Here is a 21,044-nt window from a genome sequence, read left to right on the forward strand (position 1 = left end):
GCATTTGCCATTTTCACTCTTTCCCTTCTTTCTTATGGAGGGTAGGTCCCGGGACACACTCCATTTTCTTTATACTTATTTCTAAGTGTATAGATAGACAATAGAGAGATACATACATATAACATTCATACACACATACTCATATGCATACATAAAGATTGAGTAACCCTCTGTATCCTACTGAGTTAAAACCTTAAGTTCTCAGTGTCCTGAGTCTGTTTACACCTGAGCAGGGTTCAATTTTAATTCATCTGACTGGGAAGAGCATCTAGATGTTATGTTTTGCATGCCATTCTTTCTTTTCCAAGTCTCTCTCAGGTTCCAGACCTCAAACACCCTCTTCATACAAGCTTCCTCTTTCTTGGATACCCCTCCCATGCAGGACAGCTTTTGCCGATAATTACACATTACTGCTCCTTCCAACCATCTCTCTGTGGGCATGTCCCTGAAATCCCAGTGCCCGGGAAGGACAGCACTGAAACACAGAGGCTAAAGCAGCTATAGCCTGAGGTAGGTATGCCAGGTCAACCTCAACCTGAAGCCAAGCTCCCAGGACATGAGAAGGCTAGTCATGCCAACACTCACTCTAGGCTAGCTTGGATTAGAATCAAGACTTCAAGTGAGAAAAAAGTTTTAACAATGCAAATATAAAAACAAGATGCCTCTAGAAAAAATACATTAATGCTTTCATGTAACAAACAAGATAAAATCTCTTATTCCAGTCTTTATTTCCTGCCACCCTAATATGTTTATTGAGCATTAGACATTCTCACATAGCTGCCATTCTCTATACATGTATTTTGTTTGTCAGCAAACAACATATTACTCAGCAAAATTAACAAATAATGAAAAACAAAACAAAAGCCTTTCCATTAGATTAGACATTAAATCCTTCAATTGAAAAGTGTTTATTTAAAGGCCCCTGCTGCTTTAAGTATTTTCAACATTTTTTTAATGGAAAGTTCTCCAGATTATTTTATTTACATCAACTCCAATATACTCCAAGTGAATTTATTTACATGTGTGCACATTTGAATGAACACACATTTGTACACATTTATACTCAGTTTTATAACTTGTAACACATTTCTTCTACTGCACAGACTTTTTAAAATTAACACTGAATAATCTAAAATATATTTATAAATGACAAAATAAAATGTGCTTATACCACATTCTTGATATAACCCATATTGCCTTTTAGAATCTGTGGCATCAATCGTAATGTCTTTTTGTTCATGTTTTATTTTATTTGAGTTTTTTTTTTTTTTTTTTTTAAAATAACAATTTTTTATTTTATTGTTTTTGTTATTTTTTAGTTTCAATTTTTTTTTTTTTTTTTTTTTTATAATTCTACTCATTTGGGGTTTGTTCTTGCTTTTCTAGTTCTTTCAGGTTACCATTAGATTATTTGAAATTTTTCTACTTTTTGATGTAGATGTTTATATTTATACACTTCCCTCTTAATACTGCTTTTGCTGTGCTACATACATTTTGGTATTTTATATATATATGTGTGTGTGTGTGTGTGTGTATATATATATATATATATAATATATATATAGCATTTCCATGTTTGTTTTCAGAAATTTTTTAATTTTCATAATTTTTTTATTGACACATTGGTTGTTAGGGAACATGTTTAAATTTTGTGTTTTTATACAGTTTCAAAAGCTTTATTTGTTATTGATTTCTAGTTTTCTTCCATTTGGTTTTTTAATCCATTCATCTGGTCTGTGACTTTTAAGTGGAGATTTTAATCAGTTTATATTCAAGGTTATTGTTGATAAGTGAGGATTCAATCCTGTCATTTTGTTAGCTGCTTTTTGGTTGTTTTGGTTTCTTTCTTCATCTCTTATCATTTATCGTTGCTAATTGGTAGTTTCCTGTAGTAAGATGGATTTATTATTTTCTTTCTCTCCTTCATGTATTTGCTATTCCAGTAAGTTTTATACTTTTGCATGTTGTCATAATGGTGATTATCATCCTTTAACTTTCAGATATTGGATTCCCTTGAGCATTTCTTATAATGCAGGGCTAGTGGTGACAAATTCCTCCAGTATTTGCTTATCTGAGAAATTATTTTGTTTATCCCTCATTTCAAAATAATAGCTTTGTTTGTTATAGTGTTTATGCCTTTTTCTTTTTTTAGTACCTTGAATATTTCTCCTCTGACGTCTGTGCGTCTGGTGAAAGTCACCTCTTTTAAACTTTCTAGAGTAGCTTTTGTAGAAAAAGATCTTTACCTTCATTTGGGTATTAGTGTGCTGGTTGGGAAGGATGTGGTGACCCTTTTTCTGGGTGAATGCAATGGTAGAGTCTCTAAGTCTTTTAGATTCTTATTTTCCAATCTGTATTTGATTCATATTACATATAGTTGTAATCATAATTTATACTTGTACATTCTATCTTAATATCATAGCTATTTTTATAAAGTGAAAATTTATGATCAATATTTTAATGTATGTATCATATCCAGTAAAGTGGATATACTATAATTTACTTAACTACTGCCATATTGTTAAACATTTAGGTAACACTAACAATGTTTAACATAAAGCAAAGCCTGTGGTAAGCATATATGTACATTCATATATATACATTTACATATGTTTTCATATTAAAATTTCTTGTTCTTACTGTATTAAATTGTTCAAATAACTTTATGACTTACAATAAACAAAGGCAAATTATTTCTCACAAATAATGTGCAATGTGATTTACCACTAGCAATAGGCGAAACTTTTAGTATTCTTCAACCCTGGATAATGCTTAAATTAACACTTGTATTTTTAAACAAATAATTTAGTAGGATGAACACCTGATTTCTAGAGCTAAGGATATGGTACATAACATTTTCATAATCACCTTCCTTATCATTTGGAATTTCGAATATAGCAAGCTATAATAGAGCAATACCTTTCAAAGGAGTGTATAAATATTTGACATTAAATGCTCACCTGTATTACATGTTTAGCGTTTTTGTCGATTTTGTATAGTTATTCGGTCTTTCCCCAATTATCTATTTTTACTTTTATACAGCTGCCAGCTTTATTTTCACATTCTATTTTGCAGTGTTCATAAAGTAAATCACATTCCTAGGCTCATTGGCATATCCAACATGTACAATGCATGTCAGCTACGTGCAGCACATATAGTCTTTCTATGTGCTATTCATAGAGTCAACTATATGCTAGTGTTTCTTTAATTTTTCAAATGTAATCTTTATAGAAATAGAGTATTCTTATGCCTATCTTAAAAATAGTTGCTGTGAGAATAAATAGTATTATATATAGGAGGGGTGAAGTAGATGAGATTTAATAAATTATATGATTTATTACATATCCTTACACAGTTTTTCTCATCTTTTACTTTTTTTCTCTTTATGTCTCCCATCTTTCCTTATTTCCCTTCCTTCCTTTATTTATTTCTTACTCCTTTCCTTGTCATTTCAAATTTCCTGGTTGTTAGCTGGTCCCAAATAGAAGCACTTTCTAGGGAATTAATTACATGGATGTAAGTTAATATTTCATCTGCTTTCTAATTGACCAAACTCTGAGCAATCTAAGGTCCACAGCCCTGATTTCTGACTCACAGAAAATGTCAGAAACTTTTTAAGAACCTTTTTCTTTAAAAACTTTATTCTAAAATTTTATATTTATCTTCTTTTCTTGTCTTGTTTGATTTATAATAAACTGTATTTTTATTATGAAAATAATGAATATTTATTGTAAACAATAGCAAAATAAAAGCTAAAAGAACTATATTTTATAATCTTACTCGAATTAACACCTACAAACCCACTTTTAATACTTGTTCTTTCCAGAAATTTTACCCATTTTTTTTCTAATGGTATGATACCTCAGATAGCTTTCTGAAGATTTCCTTGAAACAAATATTCACTGATGATGGTAAGATACTCCAGTTTCTTTAAAAAGTACCCATATATGTTTCAATGTCCTAACTACATTGTGATTTGGAGAGCCAATTATATCAGTGGGTATATGTGCATCTGTGTGTGTGCGCACGTGCGCGCACACACACACACACACACACGTGCATGGTTTTCTTTCACTTGACATCACCAAACTGGGTTTGGAGAAATGCCTGTGCAGTTATTCTTTGCTTCCCTAACCCATTGTAGATGTTATGTCGAGAAGTCCAGCCATTTATTTTTTCTTTATCCACTTTATATTTCTGGACAGCAAGCTTTTCAAATTTTAAAAAATTATTTGAAGCCTGATTCTTATGCATGTTAATTTATAAAGTCTCTAAGCTGAGACAAATATGTTAGTACCACTCAGTACATAGTTTTCTCATTTTCCTTTCGGGTCAGTAGATAAATCCTTCTTTTAATATTTCATAAATGCCAGGAGTTAGTTAACAGTCCTGAAATACTATTAAACTAATCTCTTTGGTTCTTGACATAGCCTTTATTTTATTCTTTACTCCAGAAGATGTCACAATTGTAGATCATATTTATATTTTATTTGAAAAACAGTGAGAGGTAGTTTCTTTAAAAATAGAGTGTTCTGTAGTGAAGTCTAAACAGTCGCTATGGGAAATTTTGCAAACTTGAGAAAACCAAGCCTTTCAAAACTCAGAAAATTCTTACCTAATAAATAGAGACCAGTTCTAGAAAAGTAGCTAGTAAGTTAAACTATGTACTTTACTGACATTTAGATCTACACTTTTTTTCCATTGGATATTAGCATTCTGATATCCTCCTAAAACAGGCAGCTTATAGAAACAAAAAAACCTATTGGGATTTTTTTTTTAATGTATGAATTCTGAATGATGTATCAATTCATCTGATTTTTTATGGGGTCTTATTATTGTTATTGATTTTTCCTTTGAGTTCAATCATTGGTTTTCCTGGCGTCTTAGAAACCTACCTATGGCTTTGAGAATTTCACCTCTTTCTCATTTCTTTTTTTCCATGTATTTTAACATGCTTTGGTTTTCCTTTCAATATTTCCTCAAAAAGCAGTGTACAAGGAACCCTTGTCTTAATATTAGCATTACTATTAAGGCAGTCAAGCTGATACAACCAAATTTATGGAAAACCATCAAAGTAAATTGGACCTCACCATTATTATTATTGTTATTGTTACCTTGTGCACTCTATGACCAAAGTTTTTATTCAGATTGTGTGACTATATTTCTGTAATGGAAGCACCTAAGGAAAATGACTCCTAGTTTCTTCTTTATTGCTTTTGCTTTGGTGGAATGATTTCTATCAGACAACTGATGCATTTAAAAATCTTTGTGTTTTCACACTAGGAAAGTCCTATTAGCCTAACTTGCTTCTGTTTAGAAATATTGACCAAAAGACAATAGCCCATCTTGTAAAGTCATCCCAGACATTTAATAAACAAATAAACTAACTTCAAGTATAGTAAGTTCATTAATTCCAAAATCTAGAAATTCATGCAATAAAGTGAGTTTTTGTTTCTATTATTTGAAGGCCAATTTTCAGCCATAATACTAAGTTTCATACCTCTGAAAGAGTAAGTCAAGCAGAACGGCAAGTTAGAATCTGGAAGTAACACAACCATGGAGGATTCAAGTGGGGGTTGTGGGTAAAAATTTCTGAAGCTCTTTCTCAAATTAGTGGATTAAAGTGTTTGTGAAGCATATCACAAGTGGCCAAGAAATATTGATTTCTTTGTTTTCCTTCTGTTTTCCATCATTTGAAATGCTTTCCATTTCTTCACCATTAAAAAAATAGAAGTTGTATGAATGTTTTATTGGGTCTCAGTAAATCATTCTTAATTTTTTTTTTAGAGGTGGGGGGTCTCATGCTACTGTTCCCAGCTATATACTTAATTTTGAAAGTTTACTAAAAAATGCTTATGTGCTCTCAGGGTAAAGACCATGTACTCTACCTTTTTATTATTTTATTTTTTCACATTTTATTATCAACAGTTCAGTGCTATCCTTAATAGATATTTTTTGATTGAAAATCTGACATAAAGTTTGTTGAAGGACGTCTGAAAATATAGATCCTATCAAAGAACACGATACAGCAGTTTGCTAATATTTGTATGAAAAGTCTATCAAAAAGTCTATTATAGACTAATGAGTCTTAATAGATATTTGTTGATTGGAAATCTGACATAAAGTCTGTTGAAAGAGGTCTGAAAATATAGATTCTATCAAAGAACACAATATAGCAGTTTGCTAATATTTGTATGAAAAGTCTATCAGAAAGTCTGTTATAGACTAATGAGTCTATCAAAACTGCTTTGAACTGCTCATTGTTGCACTACTATTGTACCATTTGCTCTCAACCCTCTCTTAAAAATTACTTCTGAAGACTGGTTTGGATTAATGCCTTAAATGCAATATAAAATCAGATAATGTGGGAGAAGAGACCTTGGGTGACTTCTTTAAAATTAATATGTTTAAAAAACAATTAAAAAGATAATATTCTTCAAGTTAATTGTTCCTGATACCCATTAATAATAGGTGCCTACATTATTACTATACACATTCATTAACTCTTAGGATTTTATGGTACTTAAATATCAAAACTGAATCCTATTGTGATAATAAATTAAAGTTAAATGAATATTAAACCTACACCTGGCTTTATTAAAACTAAAATTGATTACTTTGCTTTTGTCATAAAAAGTGACTTCTCTAAAAAATCTGATCTGTTTTTAAAAAGGACCAAACCAAGTATAATGATTCTTGGGTTTCAGTCTCAGCTGCACCACTCACTGACTGAGTGGCTTTAAACAATCTCTTCTCTGGCTAGACCTCCAACTGCTGAATTTCGAAAAGAGAAATTTGACGTAGTTTAATTTATATAATTATTTTTACTTGAAAATTCTGTAATGTATAAACATACCCATGATTTTAAATTTTAGACACAAGGTGGCACTATTAGTAGTGATTTTAATTTAATCCACAGATAAAACTAGAGGAATTTCAACATCTGTATATTCAAAGAATAAATCTAAATATATAAAGACACTGTATAACTCTCTCTCACACACACACACACACACACACGCACACACACAGGCACACAGACGAGTCTTGGTTGATTATTATTAACATCTGGATGAACACTCGATAATTCAGTCAAGTAAATGTTTGCTTGACACCAAGATGTTTGATTGATTCTTTAAAAATTTTCATGAGAATATTTCAGTGTTAAGGTACACAAGGAAGACACATTTGCAAAAGTATATGCAAGATAAAGATTGATACTGGTATGATTTCAACATAAACAGAAACTCCTGAAAAAGATCTATCAATTTTATAGCATATAAGGAAAGGTATTGAAATGTGAACAAATTGCATAACTGAGTTTGTTATTAAATTAAAAAGAATGCATGTTGCTATGCAGACAATTTTCACATGACACTAGAGACAAAACGTTTTTAAAGCTAGAAAGGCGTAGATGATGCAGAAAATTTAAATTCTAAACTCTAGAACATTTTTGTTGAAATTTTCCAACTGCTTGCTACCACTTTCTAAAACACTCTCCACACATACTGAAGACCAAGAACTGTTTTGTGGCTAAACCAATTATATGATTCAATATAATATTTCTCTTGTAATAAATATATTTTTTTCTAAAATCTGACTTTTTCCCCTTTGTTTGTTATGAAGCTTCTCAAAATGAATCTTTCATGATCCAATTCAAATACAGTTGTTCTCCTTTAGTGCTTTTCCTGATCCTGCAAGAAAGTATCTCCTAAATAATTTATAAAATCCTTGTACTTAAAAATGTTATAGATCTTAGCAATCCCCTAGATCATATTTTTTCATTTTAGTGGTAATAATAGTGCTTCAGTGAGGAAATATGATGGCAGGAAGTTCCACCTCTTATCAGCAATGGGAGAAGAAATTCAGTCCTAATATTCTTTCTACAGTGTGCTATTGTATGTTTCAGAAGATAGACAGTGCTTTCCATCTGGAGTACGAATCTAATCTAGTCCTTCTACAAAAGAGTTTATGAATTTTCTCTCGTGGCCTCTAGTATAGTGTTTGGTAATGTGAAGGTGCTCAGACCATACATTTGAATAAACAAGTAATTAACTCTAAAGGACAATTTTAATAAAATTAATACCTTTCCATATTTATTTGCGCCCACTGCAGTACTTCACTTCAGATAATTACCTATGATAATATTGTTTTATACACCTCTACAAATCCATCTGTGGTGAAAAGTGATCATTTTTAAATAGGTTTTACTGTAGATTACTCTCAGATGGGTGGTAATTACAAGTTCTTTCTTATTGCTCAGTGGTTATCACTCACCAGATCCCAAATTAAATTGTTGCAGCTGAATGAGTAATAAAGCTATGGCTTACACCATCCTTGGTTCAGTAGACATTGGCTGAAAACATACTGTTCCCTGGAAAGGACTCTATCTTATGTTAGCTATGTGACTTTAGTAAGTGAGCCAATCTCCTTCAGCTTTTGTCCCCTCCCCAGTAGTTAACATGATGAGAACTACTGCTGAAAGTTATTAATATTTTACTGATAATATGCTATGTACACAGTCCCAGGAACACAGAAGTCTACACATATGTTATGTGGATAAAGTTGAAATATTTTTCTTAGAATGAAGAAGACAGAGAGGATGAATCAGTATATAATAGTAACAAAGGTAAAGCCATTTTCCTTTACCTCATTTCCCTTTACCAATTTTTGATCTTTTGTCAGTGCCAAGCACATACTTAGGCAGTGGCATCACTAGTCTTGGAAAAAAATTATAAGGTACATATAAATTGTAATAATCTACACAGTTCTAGGTCTTTTTCTAACCAATGAATGTAGAACCTTTGTAAATCCCACTGAAATTTTACGGGAGTATTCGTGCGGTTCTAGCAAGAAGTGTCAGATACGCTCATGTACAACTCTCTGACGTTCGCCTCGGTGTCCCTTTTTGGTGCACTTTGACTTCTGAGGTCACTAGGCAGAGGAGTGATTCCCACATCCCCATGCTAACCTACCACTGCCCTTGGCTACCAGTGTTCAGTTTGATAGAGCACATGTCCGTGCTGAGGATTCAGCCTATGATGAAGTCAGCACTGTTCCTCACTGCTTCTTCAACGCCACGCACAGTGCTTAGCATGAAGCAGGTGCTTAAAAATACTTACATAAAGAATAAGTGAGAGATACCAAAGCCTTTTCTAGAAGCCTTAATATGTTGGAGCTACATTGTGTTCAGCAGAATAAGAAATGTGGCCCTTCTTTTCCTTCACTGTCCTATTTTCATTTGGGTTTCAAAAGTTGGATGACATATGCTACCATGTCAGGGAGGCTTCTTTGCAAAACGGATCCTTCAGCTTTTTCAGGCGCGTCTTCAAAAAGACTTGATGGCACTATTCCTTTCAGTGGCTTTTAGGCCAAGGTGTGAGGAAAATGCTTTATTTTACCTTCCCTTCTGGAACTGCTGCTTTCATTCTCCCACCTCTATTAATATTCTCCATAAGTAGAAGAAAAGAGAGAATTTACTTAAACAGCTCTTACTAGTTTAATAGATATGCCCAGATATATTTAATTCCCTAACTAGATTCAAATCTTTTCTGCTGCTTCAAATAGATATTCAAAAAGCAAATCAAAATAAAGCATATAAGCTATTTAGAAATTAAAGACATGCAAATATGTTTTTTAAAATTAGGAGATGCAGCTGTAACTGTACTCAGTAAAACATAAAATTTTATGTGCCTTAAAAAGTATTACAAATAAGTAAACTAATTCAACTTTAGAAACTAGAAAACCAAACCAAAAATTAAGATAGAAAAAAGCTTAATAAAGTTAAAAATCAACATATTATAAAACTAAAATAACAGTTAAGAATGACAAAAATAAAGAATTAGAAAGACAATAACCTAGCAGGACTCACACAGAAAATGTTTAAAGTTAAAACATGAATTAGGAATGAAAAGCATGAGATATAATTACAGATACAAGTGAGATTAAACAGAGAGATTTTGTTTGCATAAATATGCAAATAAATTAGAAGTACATAAAATGGATTCTTTTCTAGCAAGACATAAATTATGGAAATTGTTCCAATTAAACAAAAATAATTATCAATAATATTAAAAAAGTAAAGTGCTGTGAAAGTACTGAAGGCAATTTATTAACTTTGAAGTGGTGAAACCAGTTTTAGCATGACAAAACTTAGCTGCTTTAAGTAAAATAGCAACAAATTTAATTGTGCCTCTATTAACACGCACACTTAAATATGAAACATTTCTTATGTGGCTATATACTATACATAAAGTTAAAAAACAATGACATGCAGAAGGGAAAATGTAGTGTATTGAACAGATATAGGGCTTTATCACACTTTTTTTCTATAAATAAAATTTTAGCAAAGGTAAATTATCAAAGAGAAAAATGGGCAACAGATGAACAAGCAATTCAGGAAAAAAAACTGCAATTCACATGACATGAAAAGATGCTTAAACTTACTTCAAACCTCAAGGAAATACAAAATTAAATAGTAATAAAATGCATTTTTTTCTCACAAAACTTACAATAAGTTTTCAGTGTTAATAATATCGATATTGACAGGCATCTGGGACATGGGGATTCTTAGATGGTATTAAAGTATAGATCTGTCAAAATATTCTGGAGAGCAATTTGGAACCTCAATTAAAAATTAAAGTGCCAATGCTCGTTTTTAGGAATCTACCACAATAAAATATTTAGATTATAAGTATATAAGGGTGTGAGAATCATTGTAGCATGTGGTAATCTTAGAAACAGTGGAGAGCTCACCTGCTGGTCAATTGGCAAACAGTTACATAATGTGTGTGATGTTCATCCAGTGGAAGAGCGCCATGATCATTACGAAACATAGACTACATGTATGTAAACTAAAGTCAAAAAATACGTAATGCATTTTGTTGTGAAAAAAATCAAGTTGTAAATATATGTATGAGAGAAAATTCCATTTAAAAGTGTATACAACTGTACATGAAATTATGTCTGTCTATACAGCACATGTAGGTTAATATATCCTTGAATAATGAAAGCTTCTAATTCATGTATCAAACAATTAACAAACGCTTCTGAAAGTTGTGATTGGAAGGAGAGAGAAAGGGAAGGGGGAGTTTCACTTCTGACTTCATATACTTAAAAAAAAAATGACAGATAACCAGTAATTTGACTTTTTTTTTTCCTCCAGTTTTCAGAAAGAAATGTTTTAAAAAGTAAGTCATGGTGCTTAAGTGTTATAATAAAGAGATGACACCCGAGCTGTGAGGGTCAGTTAGGGGAGGTACAATGAAGGCAGTCTATTTAAGGGAGAAGTAAGTCTTTAAGTAGGACGTTGGATATTTTTACTATTCTGAGAAGAAACAAGTATAGTTGTTTAAGTATTATCCTGTTGACTTTAGACCTCATCTGTGGGATGTAGCACATTTGTTTTCGGCTTGATTTCCCTACTGTCCAATTCACATCTGTGTCATTCCGATTTACAAACCTGTTACCTTTGCATGAAACATGATAGAGATATTGTCTTATGCAATGTCTTTCAAAGCAAGAGTCTTGACATGTTTCTGGATTTTGTAATTAGTTTAGTGAATCTTGATAAGCATGTGTTAGAAAGTAAAATTAGGATGGATGTAATAGAATGGATGGACGGATATTCGAATGGAATAGAATAGAGAGTATCACAGCAATAAGATACTTTATTATTTCATGGAACTTTGGCTTTCAGTGTACTAGGTTGCAATGTAAAATTTATTCTTATTATGAGTCAATGACAAAATGTTTGAAAGCCAATGGTCTCAACCCAGATCTAAAAATAACTCATATAATCTTGTGGAAGCCTCTAAGGAACATGTGATCTGTAAATTTGTTTGAGAGTGGTCCAAAACAGGACTTCATGCTAGCAAAGAACAGTTTTCATTATTTGGATTTCCATTATTATAGCAAAGTGCTTTCAGATATTGAAGACTGTGTTTTCTTTTCATCTTGTGATGACTACTTTAAAACTGCATATTTTTTTAAAGTGTTTATATTTTAATGTTGTACCTTTCAAATTAATGTACTTGGTGACAGTTAGTCCTCAACACAATAGAAAACATTATTATAGTAAAACTAGCATGGTCATATTATGAAAGAATGCAAAAGTCAGATGCATTTGCAATGTAAGATACAAGACTTCAGTGATTTTTCTCCCCTGCAGTGGTCACTGCAGATTCTGCCCCTGAAATCCCAGAGGAACCTATTCACTTTCATGCCCCAGGGAGCACTTCAGTGGAGGAGCATTGCTGTAAGCCATTGCAAGCCACAACCATAATTAGCAAGTAACACCTTGCAGAAATTCATTGACAGCTAATTGAGAGTAGAAAGAAGCCTTTGAATAGAAAATAGAGAGGTAATAACTCCTGGCTATACTGTGTAATTTTGTTTTGAAGGAACACAGTTCAATCAAATCACCTCAAGTACTGGGGATTTATTATAGAGAAAAACACAGAAATAAGAACAACAATAAGAAGAATAAACAGGAATGTCATGGGTGCTCAAAATAGCTCCATAGCTTGAAATGGAACCTCCTTGAAACTTAAGCTGTAATTTTGGAACAAAGAAAGCACGTGGTCAGGGTATTTGTTAATATTGTGCTGCTTGGACTCTGCAAACTACCACACAACTACCTGATCTTCTGGTTATATTATTTTTGGCTTTTGGATGATTTTGTATTCTAAATATAATGTCTCTTAAAGCGTCTACTGTTTATCTCTACTGCCTGCTAATTGCAAAATATAACTGATTCTCTGCCTCTGCATTTCATATATCAAGAGTGCATTTTGAGTGACCTGGTTACTAAAGGTGCTTTCTGCCACCAGCTGAGTGTGATGTTTAGAAGTGCAGATTCTGGCACCCCATTGCCTGGTCCACAGCCCAACTCTATCTACAGAACTCTAGGTGTGTGATCCTGGGCAACTTATGTAAAGTTCTGTGCTCCACTTTCTTCATCTGTAAAAATGATATCAATCTCATAGAATTGTTGAAGAGTTGACATATGTCCACTGCCTAGAAAAATGTCTGTGACTCATAGTGGGCCCTAAATAAATGTTACGTAGTAAAATAAAATTTTTTTAGCAGTCTTTTTCAGGTTACTAGATAATCACAATATGCAGAATTTGACTTCCTAATTCATGTGAATGAGTATCTACCAAGCATGGTGATAAAGCTTTCATACAAAAAGGGGACTACAGAACACAAGCAAGCCAAATCATAAATGAGCAAAGTAATTTGAGAGACTGATAAGTACAATGAAGGAAGGAGCAAGATTGGTGCTTTAGTGATTAGAATGGTAGGATGCAATTGAGGATAAAACATTTGAGCTGAGTCTTAAATGACAGGAGAAACTTGCTTTCAGACAGTTCCATGGAAGGCCAACATTTCAAGTAGAAAAAGTACAGTCATCTGTTGCTTAATGATGGGGCTGTGTTCTGAGAAATGCAGTATTAAGCAGTTTCCTCATTGTGCAAACATCATAGAGTGTGCTTACACAAACCTAGATGGCATAGCCTACTACACATCTAGGCTGTAGTTATGGCCAGTTGATCCTAAGCCAAAACCTGTACAGCATGTTACTGTACTGAATACTGTAGGCAATTGTAACACAAAGGTAAGTATTGTGTACCTACTCATATCTAAATATAGAAATGGTGTAGTAAAAATATGGTGTAAATGATTTTTTTTTAATGGTATATATCTGTATAAGTCACTTACTGCAATGAAGCTTGCAGGACTAGAAGTTGCTCTGGGTGAGTCAGTCAGTGGTAAGAGAATGTAAAGTCCTAGAACATTATTATACACCATTATAGAATTTATAAACACTATATATTTGTGCTACACTAAATTTATAAACAAAAATGTTCTTCAATAATTAATTAACCTTAGCTTACTGTAACTTTTTTACTTTATAAACTTTTGAATTATTTTAGTTGTTTTGATTATTTTTAAATAACACTTAGCTTAAAACACAAAAACATTGTACAGCTGTACAAAAGTACTTTTTATATCATTATTCACTATGCTTTTTAAATTTATAATTTTCATTTTTTAAACGTTTTAAAATTTTTTATTAAAAACTAAGATACACATATACGTATTACCTAGGCCTACACAGGGTCAGGATCATCAATATCATTGTATTCTACTTCCACTTCTTGTCCCAGTGGAAGTTCTTTAGAGCCAATAACAACTGGAGATGTCATCTCCTATAATGACAATGCCTTGTTTGGGAATACCTCCTGCATAACCTGCCTGAGGCTGTTTTACAGTTAACTTTTTTTTTTAATAACTAGAAGGATTACACTCTAAAATAAAAATAAATAGTATAGTATTGTAAACGCATACCTAACTTAGTCATTTATTATCATTATCAAGTATTATGTACTATACATAATTGAATATGCTAGACTTTTATATGACTGGCAGTGCAATAGGTTTGTTTACACCAGAATCACCACAAACACCTGAGTAATGCTAGGATATTATGATGGAAACAATGCCAATAGGCCATAGGAACTTTTCAGCTCCATTATAGTCTTATAAGAACATGTGGCTGGTCATTAACCAAAATGTCATTGTGAGGTGCGTGATTGTAGCTGGTAAAGCAGGAATGGAAAGAAAGTCACATGCTGGGAGCCCAGCAAGCAGAAAGTGGTGAGTGATAATGAGGGACTGTTTTAAAGAAAAACTTCTCTTCCAGGTCCTCCAGGGGCCTAGTTTCAAAGGCAGGAGTTTCCCGGCTCCCCTCCCCAACTCCATCCGAGAACCAGAGGAGATTTTAATGTAAAATATTTTATCTGGGTTTCCTGAGCATGTTAGGTGAAGAAATCCAGGTGAGGCTCCTTAGTCTCAAAAACCCTACCAAAAGCTCTGGGAAGAGGGGGCTCCAGAGTTGTGGACCAAGTAGCTAATAAGGTATAAGAGTCAAAGATCAATCACTCCAGAGGAAGTTTCAAAGAACTCCTCTCATTGGACCAGAACATGAATGGGGCGGGAATAACTCAAAGGGTTAAAATCTCGCTGCTCCTTCCTATACAGAATCCTTCCCTGAATCCTCTCCCATGGCAATGTGGGAGCGTGCTCACTCACAGGGCGCGCTCTCTCTCTCTCTCTCTCTCTCTCTCTCTCTCTCTCTCTCTCGTCTCTGTCTCTCTAGTGAATCACTCTCTGCTCTGCATAACCTATTAAAAATTGGGTAGGATACAATTCGCATTTGTTACAAAAGGTCCTAGGTGGTGAAATTGTCTGATTTATGTCTTTAAAAGATCCAGATGCTAAATCATGGGCCAGAAACAGTTAGGTATTGCAGTAGTCTGGGATAAAGATGATTTTTTTATGAAAAGTGAATGGAGAAAAGGGAAAAGAAAAGAAAAGTGGAAGCATGTTCAGTGTATTTTGAACTGGGAAGGATTTTCTTACACTGGATATGGGAATAAGAGAAAGAGGAAAAAAAGAAATGGTGATGCATAGGTGTTTGACTTAAGCAACTAAATGTATGGTTGTGTCATTTAATGAAATGAAAATATTAGAAGGGAAGAAATTTAGAGTAGGGACACCGGTGGGTGGGGATTCAAAAGTAATATTTATCTGTATTAAATTTGAAATGGCTATTACATACTGAAAGGAAGATATTAGGGAGGATGTTGAACATTGGAATATAATAAGCTTACTTGAGACATTAGAACTGGAGGAAAAAATATGTATATGTGTGGATGTGTGTGTGTGTGTGTGTGTGTTCATATATACATAATCATATAATGTTATTAAGTGTGGCACTCAAAGTCGCTGGAAGAGATAACCTATGGAGTAGGTGGCATTTGAGTAAGAATTATGCCCAGGTCCAGGCTCAGAGATCTTTCAATATTTGTAAATCAAGCAGAGAAGGAACAAAGCGTGGAGACAATGGTAGGTCTATGAAAGAGGATTAAAAACAAAAAATGTAAGTCAGATGTAGGGGTTCATGCCTGTAATCCCAGCACTTTGGGAGGCCAAGGTAGGTGGATTGCTTGAGCCCAGGAGGTGGAGGCCAGCCTGGGCAACATGGTGAGACCCCATCTCTACAAAACTTAGCTGAGCATGGTGGTATGCACCTGTTGTCCCAACTACTCAGGAAGCTGAGGCAAGAGAATCACCTAAGTCTGGAGAGTTCAAGGCTGCAGTGAGCCACGATCATGCCACTGCACTCTAGCCTGGGTGACACAGTGAGACCATCTCTCAAAAAACAAAAATAAAAATACAAAGAACGAGATCACAAATGATTAAAGAGGGCCTACTGCCCCATGTCAGTAAAATAACCCCGTAGACAGAGTTGAGAGTGTGACAATATTCTGCTAGCAGCCCATCCTGCTCATTCCACCCCAGGCTGGCCAACTGCTTACATTTTTTCTTTCTCTACAATGCTGTTCATATACGTTCAAACTGTGTGGCAAGAATAAAAGCATATGTCCACTTTTTAAGAATGATAGAGCAGGAGCAATTGATGTAGAAATTGATTGCATCCAGAAATCATATCACTGGAGTAATTTGAAAGATCTTGTTGGTCTGTAAGCCTACCTCACGTGATGTCCATTTATTTTTTAATTCCTTAAAGAACTTGTTGAGGCGTTAGATTCACCATCTCTCAACCTAAATACTAATTGATTAATGTATTTTTTTAACCATTGCAACCCACACCAATGTTGGAGTTAAACGGAGAGCTGTTTAATAACTTTAGCAGAAATTGCTTGTTGTAACAAATGCAATGACAATACCTGTTTAGGTAAGATGTGGAGTGGAGGTTTGTGGTTCTTAACCCATAGATTGACTAATAGAAACAGAAGCAACATTTTACCTGGGTGGTGGGGAGGATAGCAGGATTCCTATTTTGGAATCTCATCATGGTTCCTTTACTAAAGTCAGATTGTAAGGTCTCCTTATAAAGGGAGTTTGTCAGTAAAAAATGTAGTATGAGACCCATGCATCAAGGACTGCACAAGGGAAGAAAAAAGATCAAAGCAGTAAGACACAAAAGCACCTGAAAAGAAGGCAAGAGAATTAGGTGTGAAAGAGAAATTTCCCTCATTCTTGAATTTGTCCTGCTGTGCCCAGTGAGTATCCAAACTCACATAAATGTATGCCCCTGTATGTGTAAAAACAAATGAACTCTTTCCTGCCTTCCTGCTTTCCTTCTTTCCTTCCAATTTACCGATTAATTATGATGTGCCAAGTATTGACAGGGCTAATGTGTTGAGCTGATACTCTCAGGCATGCTTAAGCGTATGAAATAATGAAATTCCTACTTGATTTAGAGTTGAAATCTCTTCCCTCAACCTACATTAGAGAGGAAGTCCATAGGAGGGGTAGTGGGAAAGCGGCATATGACTGGCTGACAGCCTCTCTTTGCTGAGATTAGTTTGTCCCTCTAATGGCCCTCTTGGACAAGTCATAAGATCATCTCCTCTAACTCTCTGGTATACCTACAGCTGCTCCTTAGAAGCCCACATGTCCTTTTGCCCTGGGATCACACCATACAGGAACTGTAATTTTTATTGCCAAAACTGTTAACCAGACCACCATCCACCTCTCCATGATTTAGGCAGAAGTCAGACATCGTTTGTGTGTACGACTCACTCCCAAGGACCTACATAGTTGTTATTTTGTTCATTTGTTTTGTTTTTAATGTATAGTAATAGAGGCAAGATTAATCGCTAAGTCTTCACAATACCTAGAAGGTGGTAGACTTCATCTTTTCTTTTCCATTGATAGAACTATTGATAACCATTGTTTTAAATTGCAAAGTAAACCTAAGCATCAGATTCACAAATGCATCTGATTTCAACCTCTACGATTACGACTCACAAAACTGACTTGGCAAGGAAGAGAGAACTCTGTTTCACAACGTAATACTTTTAGTTGTTAGCTGGCATAAATCAACTCTGTGTCTTGTTACCTGTGAAGGTGAAGGGCGGAATGAACAGAAAATCAGAAAAGGGGAATGGAGAAAGGAGACTAATATTGAGAGCTCACCACATAAATTTGTTTATATGTATTATCAGTTCTAATTTTCAAAACTGTACAAAGACGTGTGTATTATTCTCACCACTTTTACAGAGGAGGATAGAGGTAAAAATGAAACTACAAGATGGTTAAATATCTTTTTCTCTCCAGGCAGAAGTAGAGACAGTCTTGCTAATTGGATAACCTATCACATTATAACTCTTTTCAAGGAATCAAGAGCCTATTCTTGATAGTGTAAAGCGGAGGCATATTCCTTTGTGCAGTTGTCTTTTTCCCTTTCATCATTTAATTCAATTTTTTACATCAAAACTTCAACTTGGAAAGGAGAAAATTTCCCTTTCTGTTGAAATAAATAACAAATCTAGGGGTTTAGCCACCTGATGTTCTTTGAAATGTCAATTTCAAGGGAGAAAATTAGCGTTGGAGAGCCTGGGACTAAATTTCAACTGTGCCTTTCTAAATTGTGCATGCAAATGGGCAATTAGACCTGCGATGAGTAATTGCATGCCTAAGTGAACCCTTCCACAAGGACCTTAGAAGCTGATTTTGAAGGTTGAATTTGTGGTAGACCTTATAAATTTTTTTTAATGCTGAAACAGCCTATGAAAGCCCATCTCCAGCTTAAAAAGGAAGACACCTCTCTATTCCAACCACTTTTCAGCTAAACTAAAGTCAGCTGAGGAAGTGAAAATGGAGAATGTGAGGAAGTCAGAAATTATCAATACTCACTAAAATCTGTGCTTTACATATGATACAATGGCAATTCATCTTTGTAGAAAAAATTAAAAATCATGTAAGTTAAAATAACTATAAAATAGAATCATTAATGGACCATTTATCCATCCAGAAATACTACTGTTAATATTTTTGTCCTTATCTTTCCAATTTTATTAACATATTTATGAAATATTTGTATATGTACATAACACTGTGACAAATTTTTTACATTTAATAATGTATTTTATAATAAATATCTTTTCATAATACTTTATCACCTCTATGCTTTTCTATTTTAATATATCTCAGTGTCTGAAATTGACATACAAATGTTAAATTTGATATTTCTTAATTTATACTATTATAAAACACATAACAAAAATGCAGTGGTAAACATGAATACGTGGTTTTTTTTTTTTGCTTGATTCACTATTTTTTAAAAATCATGTCTCCCTCGTGAAATTCTGAATAGAATTATTTTTGATTTGTGTAATAAGTGAAAGATAACTCTTACTGTTTTCATTTATATTTCAGGCATAGTTGACCTTCTCTAAAGGTCGATCTTTCCTCTCCAGCTCAGTATTTATCTGAGAAATTGTCTGGTTTTTTAAAGAGACCTCTATTCCCCCCCCTTTTTTTTTTTAAGGATCATCTATTAACCATTTGAAATTATTATGCTGTGGAACACAAAATAAAAACTCTTAGTGGGCCCGTATTCTTTCCCTCATACTCTGCTAACTAAAGCAATACAGTCATAAATACATTCAAAAATTAATTCAGTTATATATAATTTTTTTCATGTATTCCAATTTCTGAGATCATAAAACACATTTCCTTGGAGACTCAGGAAAAATCAAGGACGAGTAGTCTCTGAATAAAATATTTTCAGTTAGGCGCAATGGCTCATGCTGTAATCCCTGTGCTTTGGGAGGCCCAGGCAGGCAGATCATGAGGTCAAGAGGTAGATACCATCCTGGCCAACGAGGTGAAACCCCACCTCTACTGAAAATACAAAAATTAGCTGGGTGTGGTGGCGCATTCCTATAATCCCAGCTACTAGGGAGGCTGAGAACCTCCCCAGTAGCTCTCACTTGAACCCGGGAGGTGGAAATTGCAGTAACTGCACTCCAGCCTGGTGGCAGAGTAAGACTCCATCTCAAAAAAAAAAAAAAAAAAATTCCTTCCATCTATATATGTATATAGACCCACAAACATATATATGTATGTATATGTGTGGATATACATATATATATGTGTGTGAGTATATATACATATTTCCCCTCTAATGAAATTCATGCATTGATATTCTAAGTAGAATAAAAGAAAGTATTTAGTTAATAACAAGTTTAATATCAGTGATGAACATTGTAATGGTAATTTAATTTTAGAAAGAACTACAGTCATAGGCTAGGTAATACAGATATCAACAGTAAAGCTTCTTAATACACAAAGGCTTATCAAGTTATGGAAGCAAATGGTTAATGTCCCATGTGTTTAGAAATAAAACTTATATGTTCAGTTTGAGAGATATTTAATCTGACTAAAAGTCATTAGCGTATAGATAAAAATAACTCTTTTTTAAAAAGTAAAAACTTAAAACCACACTATTAACACTGAGAGTAACAGGATAAACAATATTTATTTTATAATTTTTCCAGGGAAAGGATAAACTGATTGTGATCACTTTTGTAGAAGCAACAGGAATCAAAATTCTTCAATTCTCAAATTTTAAGTGAGAATGACTCTTTTGTAATATGATGAACTTGCCCATATATATTAATGTTTTATACACCACTAGATAATTACGTGCCTTGACAGCTATAGTGATAGTGAAAAAATTTAGTTCATTGATGGACAAATGAGTGTTGGCCAGATAGTCTTTAAACTGAGTTATTCTTTTACATAAAATGCTTTATAAATGTTATGTCAAGTTGTCATGTTGCTTATTTGTTTATTTTATTGTGATTTTTAACTTTCAAGAATTTTAAGTTCACTATTTGAACATCTAATTTAACTAATATTTTATAAATATATACCCTAAAAAAACAGCACTACTGATTTTGAGCAAATACATTTGAAAATTAAGTTTCTTGGGTTGTATATGTAAGATGCATTTCGACCATTTAGCCATCATTTGTTGGATTTTAATTATTTTTTGAGAATAACTTCTCATGAACATATTCTATACTGAGAAATGGATTTTGCTTTCAAAATCTCTGGGCTTACTCAAACTCCACACTGTCTGAATTGCACCCTGTAGCTCTACCAGCATTCTTTCCATTCTTTACTGATGCCAACTTCTGTCACTTCAGGATCTTTTACCC

Source organism: Cebus imitator, unplaced genomic scaffold (assembly GCF_001604975.1).
Source record: "Cebus imitator isolate Cc_AM_T3 unplaced genomic scaffold, Cebus_imitator-1.0 Scaffold578, whole genome shotgun sequence".
In the NCBI taxonomy this organism is placed as follows: domain Eukaryota; kingdom Metazoa; phylum Chordata; class Mammalia; order Primates; family Cebidae; genus Cebus; species Cebus imitator.